We start from the raw sequence: 24,168 nt of genomic DNA, 5'->3' as shown, positions 1-24,168 counted from the left end.
GCTGGGCTTAAGACCTGGGTTTCTGCTCAAGATCAGAGGAGGACTGTGCTGGCAGAAATGCTTCAGCAGAAGAAAACTGCACAGAACCCTAAGCTATTTTGATTTAAACACACCATTGCAGTTAGGCAAAATAACTACTTACACCAGGGATGGGGAACCTTTTTTCTGCCAAGAAACATTTGGATATTCATAACATCATTTGCGGGCCACACAAAATTATTCAGCTTAAAAATGAGCCTGCTATATTTGGTCAAACATTTAATGAACCCACCCTAACGTGATGGCGGGAACTGCTTCTTTTGGGGGAGGCCTGCGATGTTAGCTGGTATTGACGATGCTGCTACTTGCAAGTGCTTTTTCGTTTTGTGTGTAGTCAGCAGAGGAGATACGACGACTGAAGAAAAGGTCAGACTGATGGGACTGCTGGTTGCCAACAACAGCTCCGACGAGGAGTTAGTACCCAAAACACATAAAGAACTTACGGAACTCAACCTCAAACAAACAAACAATCCAATTAAAAAATGTACAGAGGACCTGAACAGACACTTCTCCCAAGAAGACTGACAAATGGCCAACAGATACATGAGAAGTTGCTCAATTTCAGTAGATATTAGAAAAATGCATATTAAAACTATAATGAGATAGTACCTCATACCTGTTTGAATGGCTATTATCAATAAGACAAGTAACAACAAGTGTTGGAGAGGTTGTGAAGAAAAAGGAAGCCTCATTCACTGCTGGTGGGAGTGTAAACTGGTACAACCACTATAGAAAACAGGGTGGACGTTCCTCAACAAATTAAGAATGGTTATCATGTGACCCAACAACCCCTCTTCTGGATATATACCACCAAAATTTGAAAAAAAAAAAAAAATTGTTTGCAAAGACATATGCATCCCTGTGTTCATTGCAGCATTATTCACAATGGCCAAGATATGGAAACAACCAAAGTGCCCTTTGATGTATTATTGAATAAGGAAGATGTGGATGCCCTGGCCAGTTTGGCTCAGGGGTTAGAGCGTCGACCTGAGAACTAAAGAGTCGTGGGTGCGATTCTGGTCAAGGGCAGATACCTCAGTTTTGATTCAGTCCCTGGTCGTGGTCATGGTCATGTGAGAGACAACAAATTGATGTGTCTCTCTCACATCAATGTCTCTCTCTCTTCTCTCTCTCTCTCTCTCTCTCTCTCTCTCTTTCTGTCTCCCTTCCTCTCTCCCTCCCTCCCTCCTTCCTGCTCTATCTGAAAATTAATGGAAAAAATATCCTCAAGTGAGGGTTTAAAAAAAAAAAGGTGTGGCACCAATATATAATGGAATACTCTCAGCCATAAGAAAAGATGAAATACTGCCATTTGCAATAACATGGATGGACCTTGAGACTATCATGCTAAGCGGAATAAGTCAGACAGAACAATTCAAGAACTGTGTGGTTTCACTCATATGTGAGATATGAAACTGAAAGCAAAACATAAGCAGGTAAAACAGACAAACAGAAACTCATAGATACCGATAATAGTCTGGTGGTTACCAGAGGGAAGAGGGTTGGGGGCATAGTAATGGGTAAAGGGAGTCAAATATATGGTGATGGAAGAAAATTTGACTGGGATGTGTGCACACAATGCAATATACAGATGATGAATCATGAATTGTACTCTTGAAGCCTATATAATATTATTAACAAATGTCACCCCAATAAATTTAATTTAAAAAACTTAGAAAGCGACCTTGAGCCAAGGAATGTGGAGGGCCTCTAGAAACTGGAAAAGGCGAGGAACTGAACACTTCCCTAGAGCTTCCAGAAAGCCCTGCTGATACCTTGCTTTTAGCTCCATGAGGTCATTTCAGACGTCTGAACTGTAGAACTGTAACATAATACACTATTGTTGTTTTAAGCCACTAAAATCACAGTAATTTGTTCCAGCAGCAATAAAAAAGAAATATAACGGGCAAACTGTTCTTTTAGTAAATTATATTCTAATACAATTCTAACACTTCTCCATTGATACTACACTGCAAACTCTGCCCTTCTATTTCTCAGCGTAACACACTGCCTCATTTTTCCTACAATGAGACAAAAAAGAGAAATAGGACACCAGTGTGAGGTGCTTGCAGAAACCTCTGGTGTGATTCATTTGGAAACACTCCTCTTTTTATATTAGTAAGAGCACGAGGCAGGCCACAGAAAGAACTTCTATCACTCTCCGAGAATTCATTGTTTCAACCCTTAGAATTCAGTATTGCATTGAATCTCAATAATCTTCATTTAGCTTTGCAATGAATCTGATCAGTTTCACTGGGAACCATGCAAACTTGGTGAGTTTCAGTGCAAAGACATTAGGGCAGCACATGCCAGGAAACTTTTAGATAACCGCAAAGGCATTAATCTCATCAAATAAAGCCTAATGCACGTGATAGTATCACAGGAAAGGTAGTAATTACTAAAATTAAATTACACTTGCCTGGCCGGTTTGGCTCAGCAGTTAGAGCGACGGCCTGCAGTCCAGAGAGACCAGGGTTCAGTTCCCGCTAAGGGCATGTACTTCGGTTGCAGTTTGTCCCCTGCCCTGGTTGGGTCGTGCGGGTGGCAGCCATTCGATGTGTCCCTTTCAAGTCGATGTTTATCTCTCTCTCTCTTCCTCTCTCTCCCTCCCTCTCTGTCTGAATAAAGAATGGAAAAATGTCCTCGGGTGAGGATAAAAAAAAAATTACACTTGTCAGAACAAAATGAGTATCGGCAATTGATGATAAAGAATCTTAAGTTTGAAGTAAAAACTTTAATGCAACTTCTGTTTCATCAACAATTTATAAGAACTCACAGACATTTGTGCTCTAAATAAGAGTATAAATTGAAGTGTGTATATGTGTATATGCATGGTCATATGGAGATATATACATAGTGAAAGAGGTCTCTAGATTGTAATGATATTGGAGGATGCCTCTCTCCAACTCATACTCCTTAAAATTTCATCTTTCATACGTGTTTCTCTTTGGAGAAATATCTCTTCTATTGAAATTATTTTTCTCATGTATCTATCTTCCTCCTGCCATACTATGAAATGCCCGAAGACAAGCACTATATCTTACCTTATTTGTCATGGTACCATATATCATGATGCCTAGTAGGTAGTCAGTAAGTGTTGGATGAAGTTATAGAAATTCCATGCTATAAGTACCTAGACAGTAAGTCAAAAAATTGTTAAGGATAAGGATGATCCTATCTGCTAGCAGGGCTAAAAATGTTCTCAACCCATATCTCACCTGTCAACCATATCCAAGAGTATCAAGATAGACAGGTTCTCCATATTCACACACAATTTTTGCCTTTTTTTTTTTCCAGTTAAGGCAGTCTTTCTCTTGCTTACTTAAATTGATTTCTCTTCAATAAATAAGACCCAAAGAGTAGCTATTATGTGTGATTCTATAGATACATAATATAAACATGCATGATATATGTGTACATATACAGCGTGTAATTATATACATCCTGGGGGTCCCTGATTTCCTCGTTGCATTGCAACCTGTAGTTTAGTTTCCAGCCTCCAGCTACGTGACTGCTTTCCTGCAATGTTCTTCTTCATGCATATATTTAGGACTTTTCATACTTCTTAAATTATATTTTTATTTCCTTTAGTAGTCACCATATCTCTAATCTGTTTTAAGAATCCCCTTGAGCCATGATAGCCTCTAACAAAAAAGTAAGATCATTGTCCACATTTTATTCTACACGCAGACTCCTACATGATGTAGCGGCAGCAATTTTTCTCTCTTTCTAGAATTCTTCCAGAGCCATCGGTCTTCTGTAAGTCATGCTTTGCACAGTTCCAAGGGCACTCTTCACTTCACAGTCGTCACAGAGTCACATGTTATTTATTGCCACAATTTGCGGAGTTGTGACTGCCTTAAAGAATGGCCAGTCGTCCCTATGTTACACAAAGGTAGCATGCTGGCTAGTGGGCCCTACTTATAGTTTGATATTAACAACTGAAAATGGCCAAACTTCTGCTCTCAAATCTGAAACAGTAACAAGGACCAAACTTGCTTTTTTGAGGTAAACAACCAGACAACTGTACAAAATATATGTACTGATTTGTTTCAGGCATTGTACAATAGACCAAACAAAACAATGAACCCTAAGAGAAAGGAAACAGACAGTTCTCTACTTGTTTGCAATTTTGGAATCATGGGCACAGGAAGAGGGAGCCCAAGCAGAGACTGAAAGTCATACTGAGTTGAGGGTGTAGGAATTGGTGGGAGAGAGTGCTGAGGATGCACAGAAAGATCAGAAAGGAGGGAAGTATGAAGAGGAAAAGCGTCAGACACATGCTTGGGGTACTCTTGTGTTTTTTATAAGGATTAATCAGTGCATGTGTAGAGTTCAAGTCTATGAGGCTGAACAACTGATAATTAGTAACTTGTAAGCTGAACAATTCCCAGAGTTCACAGAAGTAGAAAGACATTTGATCTGGCGACAGAGAGTCCCTGGTGATAGCCCACGAGGTCATGCCTTAGTAGTAGGTCTACACTCCACCTGGAGTGAAGCCTATTCTAGGCCAACCATAGCAGAGCTGGAAAGAGGCCTTGAAGAGATCGTGCAGATCCACGAGTAACTTGAACTGCCAGATGAAAGTTCAGCACACACACAAAATGACAATACAGACACGCACGATTCCAGCATAAGAAAAAAAGCGCTCAACATGCCAAGAAGAAAGAAACTGTGAACCACAATCGGGCGTAAATCGAGCACTAGAACAGAAAAGAATGTATCAGGATGTTATAGACTCTTATAACTATGTTTAACTAGTTTTACATGGAATGTGATAGAAGTAAATTCTATTACATGATAGAAGTAAAATGCAAAGCCGTTTCTATAGCTTACTACACTTTATGTAAGAAAGAATGAGATTTAAGTAAATGTGTGTGATCTTTTGTGCAAAGAAATACAGGAAAAATAATCTATAAACTAATGAGATTGTTTACCTGTAGAGGGAAGAGTGGAAGGGAAACCTGACATAGAGAAGGGAGGAGTCACAGACACTCGCTGAGCATTTTTTGAACCTGCCTCTTAGAGCCGTGATGTTTCACGTATCCCCAAAATAGATCGTTGCCATCCACCAGGACATGGGGAATACAAAATGAAGTACAGAAAGCAACAGATGAAGTTACAAATGATAAATATAACCACACTGATACGATTTGGGCAGAGAAGAGCCAACCAAAGTTTTTAAAACATATATATAGATGATAGATGATAGATAGATAGAAAGATAGATAGATGATTGATAGATAGATAGATAGATAGATAGATAGATAGATAGATAGATAGATAGGGCTAAAGATGCCCCCCCCCCAAAAAAGTTGTGTACAAATATTATACTCCAGTTTATAAATATGTTTTTCACAAGGGTGTGACTTTGTAAATACAGAATGTGTATGACAGGACTGAGCAAAAAGTAAATATAATGTGGCCAGAGAATGGAGTTGGAAGTAAGGGAAAGTGGGAGGCTAGAGTGAATACGGAAACACTGGATTAGATTAAAAAGTATTGGTATGGTCACTGTTTTTAGTACATAGGCAGATAAATAAATGGAAAAACATAGGTATGTATGAGTATACATATATATTCATACATAATTCCTACCTCCTCTAGCAAAAGGACCTAGAAAAAATGACAGCCCAGTCATCTGTCAATTAAAGGAACCAAGGATCCTTGAAGAGATGTTTAACATCAGGGTTGGGAAGGGAAAATTACAAGATGAGCTTGGAACATTTTGTGGTGCCATAAAGTAAAGAAATGCTCAAAAAATGATGGAGATATGTGGAAAGGACACAGAACTCAACCTGAAGCAGCTGTCATAGTCAAATCTAGGAAAATTTGAGCAATAAAATAAGTAATGTGAGTGATAGATTATAGCCTAAAGAAAAAGATATGATATCCATCTGACTGACAAACTTCAAAGGGATGGGGTGGGGGTGGAGGGAAGAGAGAAACCACAGAACTTATATGCATCTATGCATAACCAATCGACATGGACACTAGGCTGGGGTGGAAGGAGAGGGTGGAGCAGGAAGGAGGGGCTCAGTGGGAAAAAAGGGGGGACATCTGTAATACTTTCAAAAATAAAAAATAAATAAATTTTATAAACCAATACAAATAGAAAAGAAAAAATATCCTTTATCCATACTGATATATTAAAAAAATTGACGAAAACCTCAGGGTAGGGGGTGGGGGGATGGAGGTAATGAATGAAAGAACTTATATGCCTGTATGCATAACAATGGGCATAGACAGCAATTCAGGGAGGTGGCGGGGGGGGGGGGGGGGCAGAACGGGGAGGAAGGTGTTTAGCGGGGGAAAAGGAGAAACATTTTTAACAAAAATAAATTAATAAAAATGGGGGAAAAAAAAGAGAAAAAACAAAAAAATGTGCTTCTCTTAGAAAACTAAGGAACTTCCTTAATTTAATAAAAGGTACCAACTGCAAGACTACAGTAATCATCTGGTTTCATAACAAACCTCAGAGGGATGGGGGTGGGAGGGGTGGAAAGAGATAAACCAAAGAACTTATATGTATATATGGACAACCAATGGACACAGACATTAGGTTAGGGAAAGTGGGAGTTTGGTGGGAGTGGGAAGAGGGGTCGATGGGGGAAAGGGGGGGATATCTGTATTACTTTCAATAATAAAATATTTAAAAAAAGAAAAAAAATTGAATAAATCAACAGAAGGAGAAGAACCAGCTCTTCCTTACAGTAAAATTTGAATTATTAAATGTAGAAGGAATTAATACAACACAAAATCATCATTTTTCTAGTCCTGCAGTAATAATTATTACAAGGAAGAACTTTGGCAGATGCTAAAATAAGTGCTGAAGTTCTGTTGAGAAAGAAGATAGTTGCACTGTGTCAGAGTATCTCCCCAGAAGCTATGTCATTATAAAGTGGTAAGTTTACAGTGGAGATGCCTCCTACCAAGTGATGAAATATAACATTACTAGTCACAGACACACCAATATCATATAACATACAATGTACTGAGTAGGGCATAATATCAATTCTGTGTCATTCTTACCAAAAATGTATAACTTCAATCTAAGTTATGAGAAACGTTCTTTAAAATAAACTAGACAAATTGCAATTGAGGGGCATTCTACAAAATAACTGCCTAGTATCTTTTCAAATCAGATTTTGCAAGACTGAGGAACGCTCAGAAGACATGGGGACACGAGAACTGAATGAAACGAGAGAACCTGAATTATATCATGGACCAGAAAAAGGACATTAGTAAGATATATAAAAGAAGACTCCAAAATTTGGACATTAAGCCAAACACTTCAAAATAATATCTATGAGTCAAAAGAAAAAAATCACAAGGAAAATTAGAAAATAGTTTAAACTGCAAGAAAATGTAAAAACATAATAATATTTGTGGGATGCACATATTTCTTTCAGGGAAGTTTGTGGATTTAATATGTTTACATTGAAAAGAATGTTCTAAAACCAATTCTCTTAATGTCAACAATAATTTTTTTTAAAGGGACTTGCAAGGTGAAAAAAATGTTATTGAGACCTGTAGATGGAATATGTAACTGATATCAGTGATGGGCTCCATATAAAATTTAAGTTTTGGTGGGCAAGGGCAGAAATCAACTGTTTTCATGGCCACAAAAGATAATACATAGATGGTTCCTTGACTAATAAATTATCCAGCTTCCAATCTGGAAAAAAAAACAAAAAAAAACAATTATCTTAAGGTTCTACCTTAAGAAGCTAAAAGTGAAATAAAGAAAATCCAAATTAAGTAGAAGGAAGAAAAAAAGAGAAGAGCATAAGCCAACAAAATAGTAAGTAGCCAACGGTGAGAAAAATGAACAGAACAAAGATCTTGTTCTTAAAAAAAAAAAAGAGAGAATAGATTTGAAAAATGTCTAGCAAAATTGGTCAAGAAATAAAAGAGCAGAGCTCAGAACGAAATAGAAAGAATACAGAATCTCCAGAGATTAATCTGATAATCAGGAATGTTATAAAATCTTCAGGCCAATATATTTAGCAATCTAGATGACATGCCAAGTTTTTTGTAAAACTCTAGGTAGAGTTTTAGCTATTAAAATATATATAATTTTTATTTAAACTTCTCTACAAATAATATTGTAGGCTACGTGATTTCTCTGCCGAAGTTTATCAAACTTGAAGGAAGAAATAGCAACAATCCTGAACAAAATGTTCTGGAAATAGAGGTGAAAAAAATATTTTCTGACTGATTTTATGAGGGTAGTATTACTCTGATATCAAACCAAGACCGAGACGTTTCCAAAGGATCTTCATTAAGCCAACAAAAACAAACAAGCCAAAGAGTTAAGAGTCCCAAACATATTCTCATACAATTTTGTAGTTGATTAGATGGGACATTCAACCAGTGAAATTTGTTTTGTATAGTTCTTCCCCTACTTGAATGAACTCTGGTGTTGTGGGCGAAGCTTGAAATTAGTTGTTTTCTCTACTTCTTTCTATTATTTATTCATGTATTTTAGTTTGTGTGTGTGTAGTGGGGGGGTTGGCAATGAATTAGAAAAAATGTAATTGGGCTGTAAAGTTTTAAGAAGGCAACCCTGGCAGCCTCATTCTGGTCTCCGTGCGGTACCTATCAGTTGGCACTGTTTTCTCATTAGCTCTTTCTTACTTGACTAATTAATGTATGAAGGAAAAGCCCGATCTTTCCTTGCAGTGGATTTCCTCCCAATATATTTTACTGGAAACATCACTATTTCATGGCAGTGTGGACTGTGGAGTGTATCAAGAATCTAAAAATAGCCTTCACTTCCCAATTTGGCTCCAAAGCCACTATGAACCCTGATTAACTTTCCACTCCTACGTGAGGTACCAAAGTGCAATATCAAGGAAATGGCATTGACAGAGATGGTCACATTTCAGTCTCAAAGCGTTCCTGAGCAGGAGAGAGGTGGTCAAAAGAAGGTGAATAAATGCTCAAAGGTGTACAATGAAACCAGAATCTTCATAGTCCCATTTGGAATATTTTTAAAGTGTTATGAATATGGTTTTATTATCAATTTTATCTGTTTAGAATCCTTAGCAAATGCTTGGTAGTAATTAGTATATTTAAAGGAGAAATTATAAGTTATCATAAAATAATCACTCATTGTTATTAACTGAAAGTGTTTCCTTAAACATTCATGTACTGAAGCCCTAAACCCCAATGAGCTGATATTTGGAGGCGCTGCTGCTGGTAGGTAATTAGGTTTGGATGAGGTTATAAGGGTGAGACTCCCACGAAATGAGTGTCCTTAGCAAGGAGAGGGAGAGAAGCCAGAACTCTCTCTCTCCCCCATGAGAAGGCACAGCAAGAAGCTGGTCATCTGCAGTCACCAGACACCTGCTTTCTAGTGCCCTGACCTCAGAGTTCCAGCCACCAGAGCTGTGAGAAACAACCGTTACTGTGTAATCCACTCAGTGTGTGGTATTTTGTACTAGAAGCCCAAGAAGACTAATATACCCAGAGATAGAGATTGTCATTTCCTTGTGGCCTTAAATATGAATGGGAATATATAAAAATAAATATATGAACATTAATATATTTATTATATAAATATGTATATTTATGCTATATAGATAACTTTCAATAAAGTTATGCTTATACATCATTTTGCCTCTTCATTTTAACAACCAACACTCAGTGTCGTCATTTTCCATCTTAATAAATACTCTCTGAAAGTATGCTTTCAGTGGTTGTATGATATCCCACAATAAAGACTGTCATGCTCTTTTAAGCTATACTTTTGGGTATACAGATTAAATCTGATTTTTCACTATTATATATTAAGTTATCGACTTATTTGTAATTATATTTTTGTTTACACATGTGATTGTTTCCTCACAATAAAGTATGACTTTGTTCAAAGATTTTTTAAAGAATTATTATATAATCAGTCCATTATATAATCAGTCCATTATATAATCAGTCCATTAACTGATTATTATATAATCAGTCCATTATATAATCAGTCCATTAACTGATTTCCACAGTATTGTACTAACCTACATGTCAAACAATTGTTTGTAAACATGCCCATCGCACAGCAGCTTTACGGAGTCCAGCTCCTGGAAGCAGAACGAACAGAGCAGAGCACAGGCATATTCCGCTGGCCCTGACCATCTTGATTCCTCCTGTCTCCACTCTCAACAGCAACACGTGCTGTCACTCAAACGTCACTATTGAAAGCATGAGTGAAAAGTTGTGTTGTGGTTTTTTTATTATTATTACAAAAGAAGGTGTAGATGACAGTGAACATTTGTATCTATGCTTTTTTTTTATCCTCACCCGAGGACATTTCTGCATTTATCTTCAGATAGAGCAGGAGGGAGGGAAGGAGGAAGAAAGAGAGAGAAACATCGATGTGAGAGACACATCGACTGGTTGCCACCCACAAGACCCCAACCAGGGTTTGGGGACAAACTGCAACCGAGGTACGTGCCCTTAGTGGAAACTGAACCCGGGACTCTCTGGTCTGTGGGCTGACACTCTAACTGCAGAGCAAAACTGGCCAGGGCTTGTTTTTATGCTTATTGGTCGTTTGTATTTCTCCTATTATTTTTATAAACTATGCTCACTTTTTTATTTATTTAAGGTACAGTGTTACCACCTAACTGGTTGAAACTCTTTAGTAGATAAGGGATTAATATGATTAATCAAAATGGGAAACATTCACCAAACTCTGATAGATGATGGATGACTAATAGAGTTTGGTGAATAACTTTTTCCAATTTGTCATTCCAACATATTTTGTCTGTTTTTGTTTTGTTTTGTTTTTTGTTTTTTTTCTTGCGTACACAAGTTACAGCCAGGTATTTTTCTAAGTTGGAGATCAAAGTGACTGTGGCCTCCTTTCCGCCCAGGAGAAGGGGCAGGACACCTCGACTCTAGGACTCCTGTCATGTTTGTTTCTTCTGCATCTGTCAGCCATCACCCTACAGACAAGTGAAATCAAGTTGAGGCTCCAAATCCATGTCAGATTGCATCAAACATCTGAAAAAATTAGAAGAAGAGGTTCATGCAGGAGAGGAATTCATTAGAAAGAATTGTTGGCCAGAGAAAAGAAGGAAAGTTAACAGAAAAAAAAAAAACACCACATATTGTCATATATGTGGAGGGCACAACTACATCTGAAAATAAACAAGACTGATAGAACCTAATTCCTATTTGGATGTTTTATAATAATAAGTAAATAATCCGATCCAGTTCATCTGCTCAGTGTCCTACAGTCTCTTCTCTGCTGTCTTAAATTCCTGCTGTTAAATAGTTGAGTGATGAAAGGTTGGGAATTACAGCACTACCACTGGTATTTGTTAATGAACCTCTAAATGGGCCATTACTGTTATAGTCTGTTTATGTTGGCTTGGCTGTGGTGGCTGTTTTATTGAAATAGACAACACAATTAATTTACTTCAATTCTGTAACATGTTTGGGTTGAATTCAGTTAAATGACTGTCAGAAATAATGCCAAATCCTGGACTGGCACCCAGAAAACTCTACAACAAATCCAACCAACAGTGCCTCTTCTCAAGGGCCAAAGAGAGAGAAGTGGTGGGAGGAAGAAGAGGGAAGGCACACTCGCGTCAGTCACACAGCTAAGAGAAGAAGAAATCAGATTGTAAGAAAACTGCAGAAGTGCTATCCCTGATTGACAACACAGATTGTCGACTCCATCATGCGTATCTTTGGCATTGCGATGGATTGATGATGTTTGAGAAGTACATTTTTATCATTTTCTGTCTACTCGAACACCATACAATACTGACCATTGTACAAGAACCATTTTGTTTTGTTTTGTTTTTGTTTGTTTTTTCTGTATAAAACGTTCATGGTGCATGGCAACCACCAGAAAGACTTAAGCAGTGAAAAGCACACACTCCAGCTGGTCTATGAGACATAAAATAAGGTTACATTTCCCATGCCTGAAACATTGTGAGATTCAAGTGCTTTCCTGTAATTTTCATTGTCAAACAATATTGTCAGTTTTGACTACTTTTTTTTGCCATTATTTACATAAGATAGTGAAGCAAAGATGGATGTTGACTTAGTTTACACTGAGGTTTAATGTCAGATGTTCACTATTCATTTAGTCCTTATTTGAAAACTGCAAAATAGTATTTTCTACAAAGAGACCAAAGTAAAAGAAAGTAGATCTAATTCTTGAAATTTTATATAAAAATGATATTGTCTTATCTTCTGCTATGCAACATAGAAAATAGAGTACCAAATTTTTTAGGATTGATTTTTATTTTCATTTTTATAGGTAAATCTTCACAAGCTCATACTGAATTCTTTTATACTATACGTTACATGAGGCTGAACTGGTTTTGAGTTTAAATTCTAAAGTTCTGAGTAGGCACTTGGGTGTACTGATTATTCCAAATCATACAAGAACACAAGTTTGAAAGTTAGCAGATGTATAGTGTAACAAAAGAATTACATATAATGCTATAGATACTGTCTAATTACTTTCAACTACCAAATAATGAGGGTAGCCTGAACTAAAGAATGTTAGAGACAGGTAATGGTCATGCCTGCTTGTACACTGCAAGACACATTCATTTGTAGGCAAAAAAAAGTTGGTAGTGTGATTTGAAACTAAAATATTTTATATGTCACTGAATAACAAATTATGGATTCTTATATTTGTATGTTTAATATACATCTCACATCATGTATTGAAAAAATTTTGTTGGGACCAAAATGATGACATCATGTCTTGAATGTTGAGATTTTCTGGAAATTTATGCCTCTAGCTTCCCTCCCTCCTGCATGTTAAGTGGTACAAAATATAAAGTATTTCAAAGTTTAGCTCTGAGAAATATATTGCTAGGCATTTCTGAACAAGATTTTTATTCTTAAAAAATACACAAGAGATTCATGACCATTATAGAAGAATTAGAAACTGCAGATAAGTAGAAATAAAAAATAAAATTGTAAATTGCAAATAATCCAGGAACCCTACAATATTGTCTCTTAATAATATACTGTTGTATATTTTGTATTCATTTCTAGATTCACTTCCTCATTAAATATTTACTAGGAGTGAGTCAAATGATAAGCCAGAAAAGGAAACAAAGTCCCCTGCTCTTATAAATCCTAATAAGACAAGCCAAACAAAAAGTAAAGCTAAAATAATATAGGGTGCATTAGACAGCCATAAGTGATACAGAGTAAATAAACTGGGAAGGGAGTAGGAAATGCTGGAGACTCAATTTTAAATAGTGTGCTAGAGAAAGTTTTACTGATATAGAAACTTGAATAGACCCCTGCCCTGGCCAGTTTGTCTCAGCGGTTGGAGCGTTGGCCTGAGGACCAGAGAGTCCTGGGTTCAGTTCCCACTAGGGGCATATACAAAAAAAAAAAAAAAGAAAAAGAAAAAGGAACTTGAACTTGAATAGACCCCTAAAGGAAGTAAGAAGGCACAGCTATGTGGATGGTGGCTGGAAGTGTCCCAGGCAGAGGGCCAGTTCAAAGGCCAGTTCAAAACCCCCAGATGAGAGCATTCCCAGTGGGTTGTAGTTGGAGAAAGAGAAAGGAAGCCAATATCAATATATGTCCTGAATTTTTTGTCGTTTCTTCTCTGGCCCATAGATTATTTACAGGGGGTTTGTTTAGTTTTCAAATGTTCCAGGTTTTCCGGACATCTAGTTGTTACTGATTTCCAGTTTAATTTTATTGTGGTTAAAGAACACAGCAGGGAAAAGAGGCATTGTCTCAGTTTAAGAGCTTTAATATGTGATATATTTGTCTTATATGATTTCAGTCTTTTTGAATCTATTAAGACATATTTTGTCGCATAGAACATGATCTGCTTTGGTGAATATATCACGTACACTTGAAAGATGGTGTTTTCAGTAACTGTTGGATACCATAGTGTTCTATCAGTGTCCATTCGATCAAGGGGGTTGACAGAGTTGTTCAGAATATCTATATCTTTAATGATTTTCTAAATCTAGCATTTCTATTAATTTCTGAAGGAGGAGAAAGTCCCTCTCTGTCAAAACATTTTTATTTTCCAATTATGTTTTTTGTTTAATTGTTGGTTGTTACTTCATGTATTTTGAGCTCTATTCTCAAGCACCCACATAGTTATGATTAATATATCATCCTAATGAAATGACTTGTATCATAATGAAATGTCTTTACTTTTAGTAATACTTTGTTTTGAAGTTGATGTATCTGTCATTAACATAGTCATTCCAGCCATTTTTTTTGCTTACAATTTGCATTGTATATATTTCTCATCTTCATTCATTTACTTTTAATTTATCTGCTTCTTTAAATTTTAAGTACATCACTTATTAACAGGGTCATGTTTCTTTACATTAGGATCTCTGCATATTTCTAATATGTATTTTTACTTAAATTACATAGTTGAGTCTTACTTATATCCATTTGGGCAGAGTTTATAAATCGAGTGTTTTGTTTTCTAATATTTAATGTAATTATGACTATTATTTTAATATGTTTTTATTGATTTTAGAGAGAGAGGGGGAGAGGGACAAGAGATAGAAACACACTTGCCTCCATCGGCTACCTTCTATATGCCCCTAACTGGGAACAGAGCCAGAAAGCCAGGCACATGCCCAGGCCAGGAATCGAAACTGTTAGTCCATGGATCGATATGCAACCCACTGAGCAACACCAGCACGGCTTAATGTAATTATTGATACAGATCAATCTATCATTTTATTGTAGTTTGTTATTTGTCCCCTTAAATAATTTTTTCTTTTTTGCATTTTCTACTTTTGTAGAACTTTTTAAAAATAATTTATCTTTAGTGTTGACAGTATTACAGATGGCCCCCCAATTTCCCCCACTGACCCCCTCCAATGTCTCCTTAAAGTTTTTCGTAACTCTACTTCTTTACATTTTTGGGATTATTTGAATATTTTCAAAATTATATTTTATTTCATCTATTGGCTCATTAACTATAGTTTTTTTGCATTTGTTTTACTCTAAAGATTATAATGAACATATTTAGTTTTTCATAACCAAGATAGAGTTAAACTTGTACAACTTCACATAAATTGTAGAAACAGTGCAACTATATAGTCTGGCCCATTTACCAAGACCCCCATCATTTAGCTAAAATTTTCATATCATTACATCTACATATCTACATATATTTACTTTATACATATGTTTTAATTAAAAAATGAGAAAGTGTTTTGTACGTACCCAGATACTTACCATTTCTTCCTAAGAATCTACTTTGTATCTGGTTTTATTTCCCTTCAGCTTGAATAAATTTTTAGCTTGATTTAGCATTTCTTAAAATGCCACTCTGCTGTTAATTTTTACTCACATATTTCATAGTACTCTTATTGGTTGCATTTAAAATGATTATAGCTTTTTGATGAATTGGCCTCTTTATTATTCTACAATGTCTCTCTTGGTCTTGGTCCTGGTATTTTTTTCTTGTTCTAAAGTCTATTTTGTCTGATATAATATTACCATTTTAGCTTTCATTTAAGTAGTTTTTCATGTTATAACTTTTTCCATTCTTTAACTTTTAACTTATGTCTTTATACTTAAAGTGGGTTTCCTGTAGACAACATATATATAGGTCTTGGTTTTCATCCAATCTGACAATAATTACCCTTAATTGGAAAATTTGGACTGGTGTTCTCCAATAAAAATAAAATGTGAGCCACAAATGTAAGTCACATATGTAATTTAAAAAAATTTGGTAGACACACCAAGAATGGGTGAAATACTATTTGATTACATTATTTTATTTATACAAATATATCCACAATATTACCATTTAAACACATAGTCAATGGAAACATATATTAGTGAAATACTTTACATTATTTTAACTCATATTAAATCTTTAAAATCCAGTGTGTGTTTTACATTTACATCACATTTCAATTTGACCTATTATATATCATGGGCCTAATAATGAAATGTGACTGGAGTACTGGACAGCACAATATATTCAATGCATTTATCAATTATGTTGAAGTTAAATCTATCATGTTGTTATTTTTTATTTGTTCTATGTGTTCTTTATTTTCCTCCTCCAGGATTTCTGCAGTTGTTTAATGGTAGTGAGTTTATGAGTTTAATTTTATGATTCTGCTGTATCTTTGCTGTTAATCATACCTCATAGTTTTATTTTTAGTGGTTGCTCTAGAGTTTACCATATATATCTTTAACTTAGAGTCTACATTGAAATATTGTCATTTCAAATGTAGTGTAAGAACCTTATAAGAGTATGTCCCCATACACACTTGTCCTTTTTGTGTTCTCATTGTCATACATTTTATTTCTAATAATATTTTAAACCTCACCAAAAATTATATCATTTTTAATAATAAATATTAAGTATATTTATTAATAATAAAAAGAAAATTATCTTCTACAGAAAGCGTTAAAAGTAAGAGAATATGTATTTTATATCGGTGTCTAATTTGTGTCTGAAAATTTTCCTTAAGCATTACTTGTAGTGTAAATCTTTTCAAATCCTCAAAAATTGTATTGGTCTGAAAACTTATTGTGCCCTTGTTTTTGAAAAATATGGTGATAAGTGTTCAACTCTAGAATTGTAATTATTTTTCTTCCAGCATCTTAAAGATCTCATGCCACTGTCTTCTGGCTTTCATAGTTTCTAACAGGAAGTCTGCTTTTTTTTATTAATTTATTTTTATTACAGATGATTCTCCTTTTTTCCCCATTGACACCCTCCTCCCCATCCTTCCCCAGCTTTGTTGCCCATATCCATCAGTTATATGTACATGCATAGAAGTTCTGTGGTTTATCTCTTCCCCCGACCTCCTCTAGAGAGGACTGTCAGTCTGTACCCTACTTCCATGTCTCTGGGTCTACCCTATTCCTCAGACTGTTATGTTTATTATATTTCACAAATCAGTGAGATCATGTGACATTTGTCTTTCTCTGCTTGGCTTATTTTGCTTAGGATAATACTCTCCAAGTCCCTTCATGTCATCTCAAAGGATAAGAGATCTCTCTTTCTTACAGCTGCATAGTACTCCATTGTGTATATGAACCACAGCTTTTATATCCACTCATTTACTGATGGACACGTGGGCTGTTTCCAGATCTTAGCTATTGTAAATAGTGCTGCTATAAACATGGGGGTACGTATATTCTTTCTGATCGGTGTTTCAGGCTTCTTAGGGTATATTCCTAAAAGTGAGATCACTGGGTCAAGTGGCAATTCAATTTTTAATTTCTTGAGGTAACAGCATAGTGTTTTCTGTAGTGGCTCTAACAGTCTGCATTCCCACCAGCAGCATACTAGAGTCCCCTTTTCTCCACGCCCTTGCCAACATTTGTTGTTTGATGATTTGTTGATGGCAGCCATTCTGGCAGCTCATCATTGTTTTAATTTGCATCTCTCTAATGATTAGTGATATTGAGCATTTTTTCATATGTCTCTTGGCCATTTGTATGTCTTTTTTAGAGAGGTGACTATTTAGGTCCCCTGCCAATTTTTAATTGTGTTCTTTGTCTTACTTTTGTTGAGTTGTATGAGTATTCTATATATTTTGGAAATTAACCCCTTATCTGATGCATCACTGGCGATTATGCTCTCCCATACAGTGGGTTACCTTTCCATTTTGATGGTTGTTTCTTTTGCTGTGCAGAAGCCATTTAGTTTGATGTAGTCCCATGTGTTCATTTTTTCCTTTGTTTCTGTTGCCTTAGGTGATGTATCAGTGAAAATTCTGCTGCATATGATGTCTGAAATATTTTTTGCCTACATTTTCTCAGATTTTTATGGATTCAGGAGTCACATTTAAGTCTTTTATCCATTTTGAATTTATTCCTGTGTATGGTGTGAGTTGATGGTCTAGTTTCATTTTTTTATTTTTTTTTATTTTTGCATGTAGCTATCCAATTTTCCCAACACCATTTATTAAAGAGGCTGTCTTCACTCTATTGTATGCTCTTGCCACCTTTGTCAAATATTAATTGAACATAATGTCTTGGGTCAATTTCTGGGTTCTCTGTTCTGTTCCACTGTTCTATATAGCTGTTCTTGTGCCAGTACCAGGCTGTTTTGATTACAGTGGCCTTGTAGTATAACCAAGCAGATATCTGGTATTGTGATTCCACCTACTTTGTCCTTCTTTTTCAAGATTGCTGTGGGTATTTGGGGTCTTTTTTGGTTCCATATGAACTTTTGAAGTATTTGTTCTAGTTCTGTGAAGTATGTCATTGATATTTTGATGGAGATTGCATTGAATCTACAGATTGCTTTGGGTAGTATGGACATTTTAATGATGTTAATTCTTCCAATACATGAATAAGGTATGTGCTTCCACTTTTTATATCAAGAAGTCTGCTTTTATTTTGATTCTTGTCTTCCTTCCTTCTTTCCTCCCTCCCCTCTCTTTCTTTCCATATGGTTGTCCAGTTATTTCAGCACCATCTGTTAAAAAAAATTACCTTTGCTCTATTATATTGTCTTTGTTCCTTTGTCAACAATCAGCTGACTGTATTAATGGGGGTCTAATTTTGAGTGCTCTATTCTGTTCCATTGATCTATCTGTCTACTCTTTTACCAATACCACACTGTTTTGATTACTGCAGCTTTATAGTAAGTCTTAAAGTTAGGTAACATCATTCTTCCTACTTTGTTTTCCTTCAATAATTGTTGGTTATTCTGTTTTTGTTTTTTGTTGTTGTTGTTTGTTTTTTGTTTTTGTTTTTTTGCATCCACATATACATTTTAAATAAGTTTGTTGGTATTCACACCATAACTTTCTGGGATTTTGATTGGGATTACATTGAATCTATAAATCAATTTAGAAAAGAGTAGTAATCTTGACAGTATTGAGACTTTTTACTCATGAATATGAAATATCTATTTATTTAGTCATTCTGTAATTTCATTCAGCAGAGATTTTAGTTTCCCTCCTATAGATCTTGCAGTTATTTATTAAATTTATACCTAAGTATTTCATGTTCTGGGTGCTAATTTAAATATTGTGCTTATAATTTCAAATTACATTTGTTCATTGTGCTAAATAAGAAAGCAATTGAGTTTTATATATTACATTTGATTTCTATAACTTTTATTACAGTCACTTTTTAGTTCCTGGAGTATTTGTGTTGATTTTTTAGGATTTTCTACTTAGACAACCATGTTATCTGACAACAAAGACAGTTTTATTTCTTCTTTCCCTATCTATATACTGTTTATTTTCTATTACTGTGTTATTTCATAGCTAGGACCTCCAATAGAACACTAATAGGAGTCATGAGGGGAAACACCTTTATCTTGTTTCTCAAGCCAGCAGGAATGATTCCAGTTTTTCACTGTTGGGTCTAATTTAGCTGTAGGTTTTGGGTAGGCATTCTGAATCAAGTAAAGGAAGATCCCACATTACTCCTAGTCTTTTTAAAGCTTTTTTTTTTTTTCTTTTAATAATGAGTGCTTGATTTTAACTGCTTTTTTCACATCTCTTGATATAATCATATGATTTGTCTTTTTTAACTTATTGACATTTACTGCTTTTTTAATGTTGAACTAGTCATGCATATCACAAACAATTCCCACTTGATTTTGTTCATAATTATTTTTATTCATTGTTAAATTTAATTTTGCATTTTGTAAGAATTTTTACATCTGTGTTTATAGGAGATATTCAACCAGTTGGGAGTTTGTTTTTTGTTGTTGTTTGATTGTTTTTCCTTTCTTGTAATATCTTTGACTGGCTCTGGTATTCAGATATTGCTGACTGCATAGAATAAATTAAAGCATAATTACCCCCACTTATCATTTTTGGAAGAGATTTTAGAGACTGGTATAATTTATCTCTTAAATATTTGCTGGAATTTACCAGTGAATCCACCTGGGCTTGGTGCTTTCAGCTTTAGTAGGTTATTAATAAATATATATTTAATAGATAAAAACCTATTCAGATGATCTGTTCATCTGTGTGTGAATTTTGGTACACTGTATTTTTTAGAGAACTCATCCATTTTATCTAGGTTATCAATTTGTGGACACAGAGTTGTTCATAAGATTCCTTTATTATATTTTCAACATTAATGAAAGCCTCTTTTTCATTTCAAATATTAATAATTGTGTGTTCTCGCTATTTTTCTTAGTTAACTTGATTAGAGATTTATCAATTTTCTTGATATTTTTTTAAAAGCCAACTTTTTGTTTTGTTGATTATCGCCATTGATTTCCTGTTTTAAATTACACTGGTTTCTACTCTAACTTATGCTATTACTTTTCGTCTTACTTTGGATTTAATTTGTTCGTTTTCTAGTTTTCTTACCTTGGCTAAACAGAATGGCAAGGGGATCCTGTAGTGGGTATTTCTCTTTCCCCATATCAAAAGCCTGAGTTTGACATTGTCTTCCCCCAAGTCAGTTAGGCTTTAGTGAAACCAAGTTGGTTATATTTCAAAATGCTTACTTTCCCCTCCCACTGTGGGAGTCACAATGGAATTTTTCTCCATTTTAATCCAAAGAACTTGGTGATACTACTGGGAGGAAAACCTTCATTAGCATGGGGTGCATTTTAAGATTGGACTGGGAGGAGATTCTATCAGGTTAGTCCAAACACTTCACCAATTATAGTTTCATTGTTCCTAGCAGTACTGACTTCAGCAGCATGCTTCTGCTCTTGGACATTTGCTCCTAATAAAAATAAATAAGTTAATAGCTGTGATTTTCTATATATGACTCTCCAGTTATTGAGGCATCATTTGGCCCTGTGACCTCACTTCTCTAGGGTATGTGGAAAAAAATTGTTAATTTTTATTTTGTTTATCTTTTTCTTTATTTTTGTGAAGATGACGTGACAAATTTCAAAATTTTCATGTTACACCAGAAACTAGAGGTGATCAAAGCTTTTTAAAATTTTTTGCCTGCTAATTCCTATATGTATTCTCTTTCTTCATATGTTCCAAATGAGTTATTTTTCTCCTGATGGAAGTTTATATTTTTCTGATTTTCTGATTGCATAGTAATTTTTTATTGAATTAGGAACATTGTGTATTTCTTATTGTTCAGTAAAGAATTTTTTTGTATTCTTATTAAAATATATATAAATATATGTATATTTATATATATATATATTTTTTTTAGAGAGAGAAAGAGAGATAGAAACATCTATGTGAGAGAGAAACATCGATCGGCTGCCTCCTGCACGCTCCCTACTAGGGACCAAGCCCCCAACCCAGGCATGTGACCTGACCCAGAATCGAACTGGGACCTCTCAGTCCATAGGACAATGCTCAATCCACTGAGCCACACTGGCCAGGCTGTTTTTGTATTCTTTTAAAGAGCATTGTACTTTGATCTGGCAGACAGTTAAGTTACATGTGGGTCTTACTGATCCTTTCAAGTCTTCCTTTTAAACTTTGTTAATGTATACAGAAAGAAGGAAAAAAACAAAACTTGATTTTAAGGCTAATTCACCTTAGCTGCTAAGGCCTGGGCCTCAGAGTACTCTACCCAACTCCCTCATGTATCGTGAGGTCTCTCCTGTCTAGCTTTTAATATTACAGATTATTTCCATGCCCTGTGAACTCTATAAAATCCTTACTTCTTAGCTTTTCCATATTATTTCTCTAACTTCATAGAACTTGACCCAATGTTTGTGCACATTAGTACTCAAAGACTCAAGGGGACCCTTCTGGAGTTTTCTGAAACTTTCTTACCATGTAGCCCTCTCCATTCGCACATTCTGCCCACAAATTCATTCCACCACAGCCTTCCAGAGCTCTCACCTCTACTTCCTTAGCTCTGTATGATTACTTTGCTCGGTTTGGGTTCCCCATCCTATGTTGTGCCTCGAATGATTAAGCTGGGATCGTGGTAGCAGCCACCCATGTTTTCTTAGAAACCACCATCCTGTGCTGCCTGAAGTCCAATGTCTGGACAACCTCACGACACATACTGTATTCTTCTTTCTAGTTATGACCTATTCTTTAATAACTTGCCCTCAGCTGTGTTGTCACTGGGTTTGGATACTGGGAAGAATGGAAGGACAAATAACTCTCCTCTCATTTTAAGGATTCATTTCAGATCTGCAAAAGGCAACATTCTGTCATAAAAAAATTAATTAATTAAAAAAATAAGTAATTCAGATGCAGGTAGATTCAGATGTGACTTGAAATGAGCATTCTTTTATGTTTGATTCTTTAGTCTCCAAAATAGCTTTATTTACTAAGATTATAAAATAGAGAATGAAGATAAAAAATTTTTATCCACCAGGCCCACAGAAAATGAAATAGCTGTCATCGAAACTATTTGCCACTTGCCATCCACAAATGCTGTCTGTTGGCAGAGTAAGATTATCATAGCACATGTTTCCATTTCCCTAGGCATGCTGTCCTTACCATCAGCCATGGTTCTGTTACTCATTACTCCTATATAAAGCATGTAGTAGTCATATTAACATTTCTAGTATAATTAAAGGTAGAGAAATATAAGTAATTTTTCAGAATTCATAGTCATAGCTACCAAATACTATATTCCAATTTTTTTATTATTCCTGTATTTACACTATCTCTTTGGCATATATAAAATAAAGAATGCAGATGAAAAATAACATATACATTAATAACCAAATGTAGAGAGAAACTAGACTTATTACAGAACAAGACTGCCTCTCCCTTCAGCCTATGAGAGCAGATGGAGTTCCCGTATAGAGGGCATGGTTTTTAATCTTATCTCAAATGTCTAATTCTTCACCTCTTGTGAGAGACAGGTTTTGCCTTGAGAGTAATAACTTTTTTTTAAATATCCAATATCTTTCCTCATCAATTACCTAAGTAAAGTTTGCTTTGCAATTGTATTCCCTTTGCTCTAAAAATCACTGGCAGTCTGTAATACAGATCCTGGCCCTTGGTTCAAAGCTGAGCAGAAATTTCCTCATGCAAACCTTTTTTATATAATGCAAAACATATGAGTCTCTTGGCTTGCAATGAGACTTTAAGAAGGCATGATTCTTTAATAATATGCTATAGAGAAAATGATCTTAAAGTATTCTTCAAGATAAAATAATCTAATTATATAATTATGGATAAAGAAAGAGCTCTATGTGGTTAGCTTGGATCCAGGTATGATAATATGATTTTCATAGAATTGGCATAGTTTACCAACTGAGACCACAAATATTAGATTGTGCATCATAGGTGGGCTTTCTGTAAGATTTTAATAATAAACAACCAATGATTGTACCAAATACCAATTAAGTTTAAAATTAAACATGGCTATAGTTCCAATAGTAAGTACAATCTAAAGAGAGATCATATTTGATTTACATGTGAATCTCTGACAAAAATCTTAAAACTATTTGTTGGCTTATTTTTTATCTTTGGTAGGTGGAAATACAGTTTGCCAATGTGAGAAGCTACCCAATCTCACTGATTTGGGGACCTGATCCAAATTCAGAAGATAACTTAGTTTTTGATATGTTCACACTTAGTGAAGCACAATTTCCAGTTTTTATAAAATATATGAACTTAGAGACCTCTCTAAACTAAGACATAAATAAATACTGAAAAGATTTACAGGACTAAAAACAGAAAAAATAAGCCCTATAAATCTCTATTTTGGTGCATGAATTGTTCATAATTTTACATTTTAAGGATTTGGTTTCCCTTAATATATGCCTAGATTTAAAGAGCACAGGGAAAATGTATTGGAAAAATAAGTTTGCAGTTTTATTTCAACCATATTATTTATAAAATAATTCATGAAGATTGATGACTTCAAAACATAAACCGATGTCATCCTTTTCTCATTCATGTAAAACAAATGGCATTACTTTAAACACGTCTGTCTTTCATAAATTGTGCACGTATTCCCCCTCCAAAAATCTTCAACCCATGTATAACGTATTTTTAACTAATACAATTGTAGTCATCCAAACAAATTGGGACAGGTACAAACTATAAACTAACTGAATGGATACATGTTTTCACTTGACATTATTTCAAAATTGGTGATAGAAAAATAAAACCTGGAGTTCTTCCCTGAGGTTTACAGTGTTCTAACCTGTGTTTGTAAGGAATGAGGAATTAATGAAGAAATTCTTTCTTCTTGCTCAAAAATTTACAATTGGGCAATAGCTAAGGAAGAATCAGTCATCTGGGCCACTTTGAAATCTATCAA

This window comes from Molossus molossus, unplaced genomic scaffold (assembly GCF_014108415.1).
Source record: "Molossus molossus isolate mMolMol1 unplaced genomic scaffold, mMolMol1.p scaffold_m16_p_14, whole genome shotgun sequence".
NCBI lineage: Eukaryota > Metazoa > Chordata > Mammalia > Chiroptera > Molossidae > Molossus > Molossus molossus.
Note: the sequence above shows the minus strand (reverse complement) of the source record.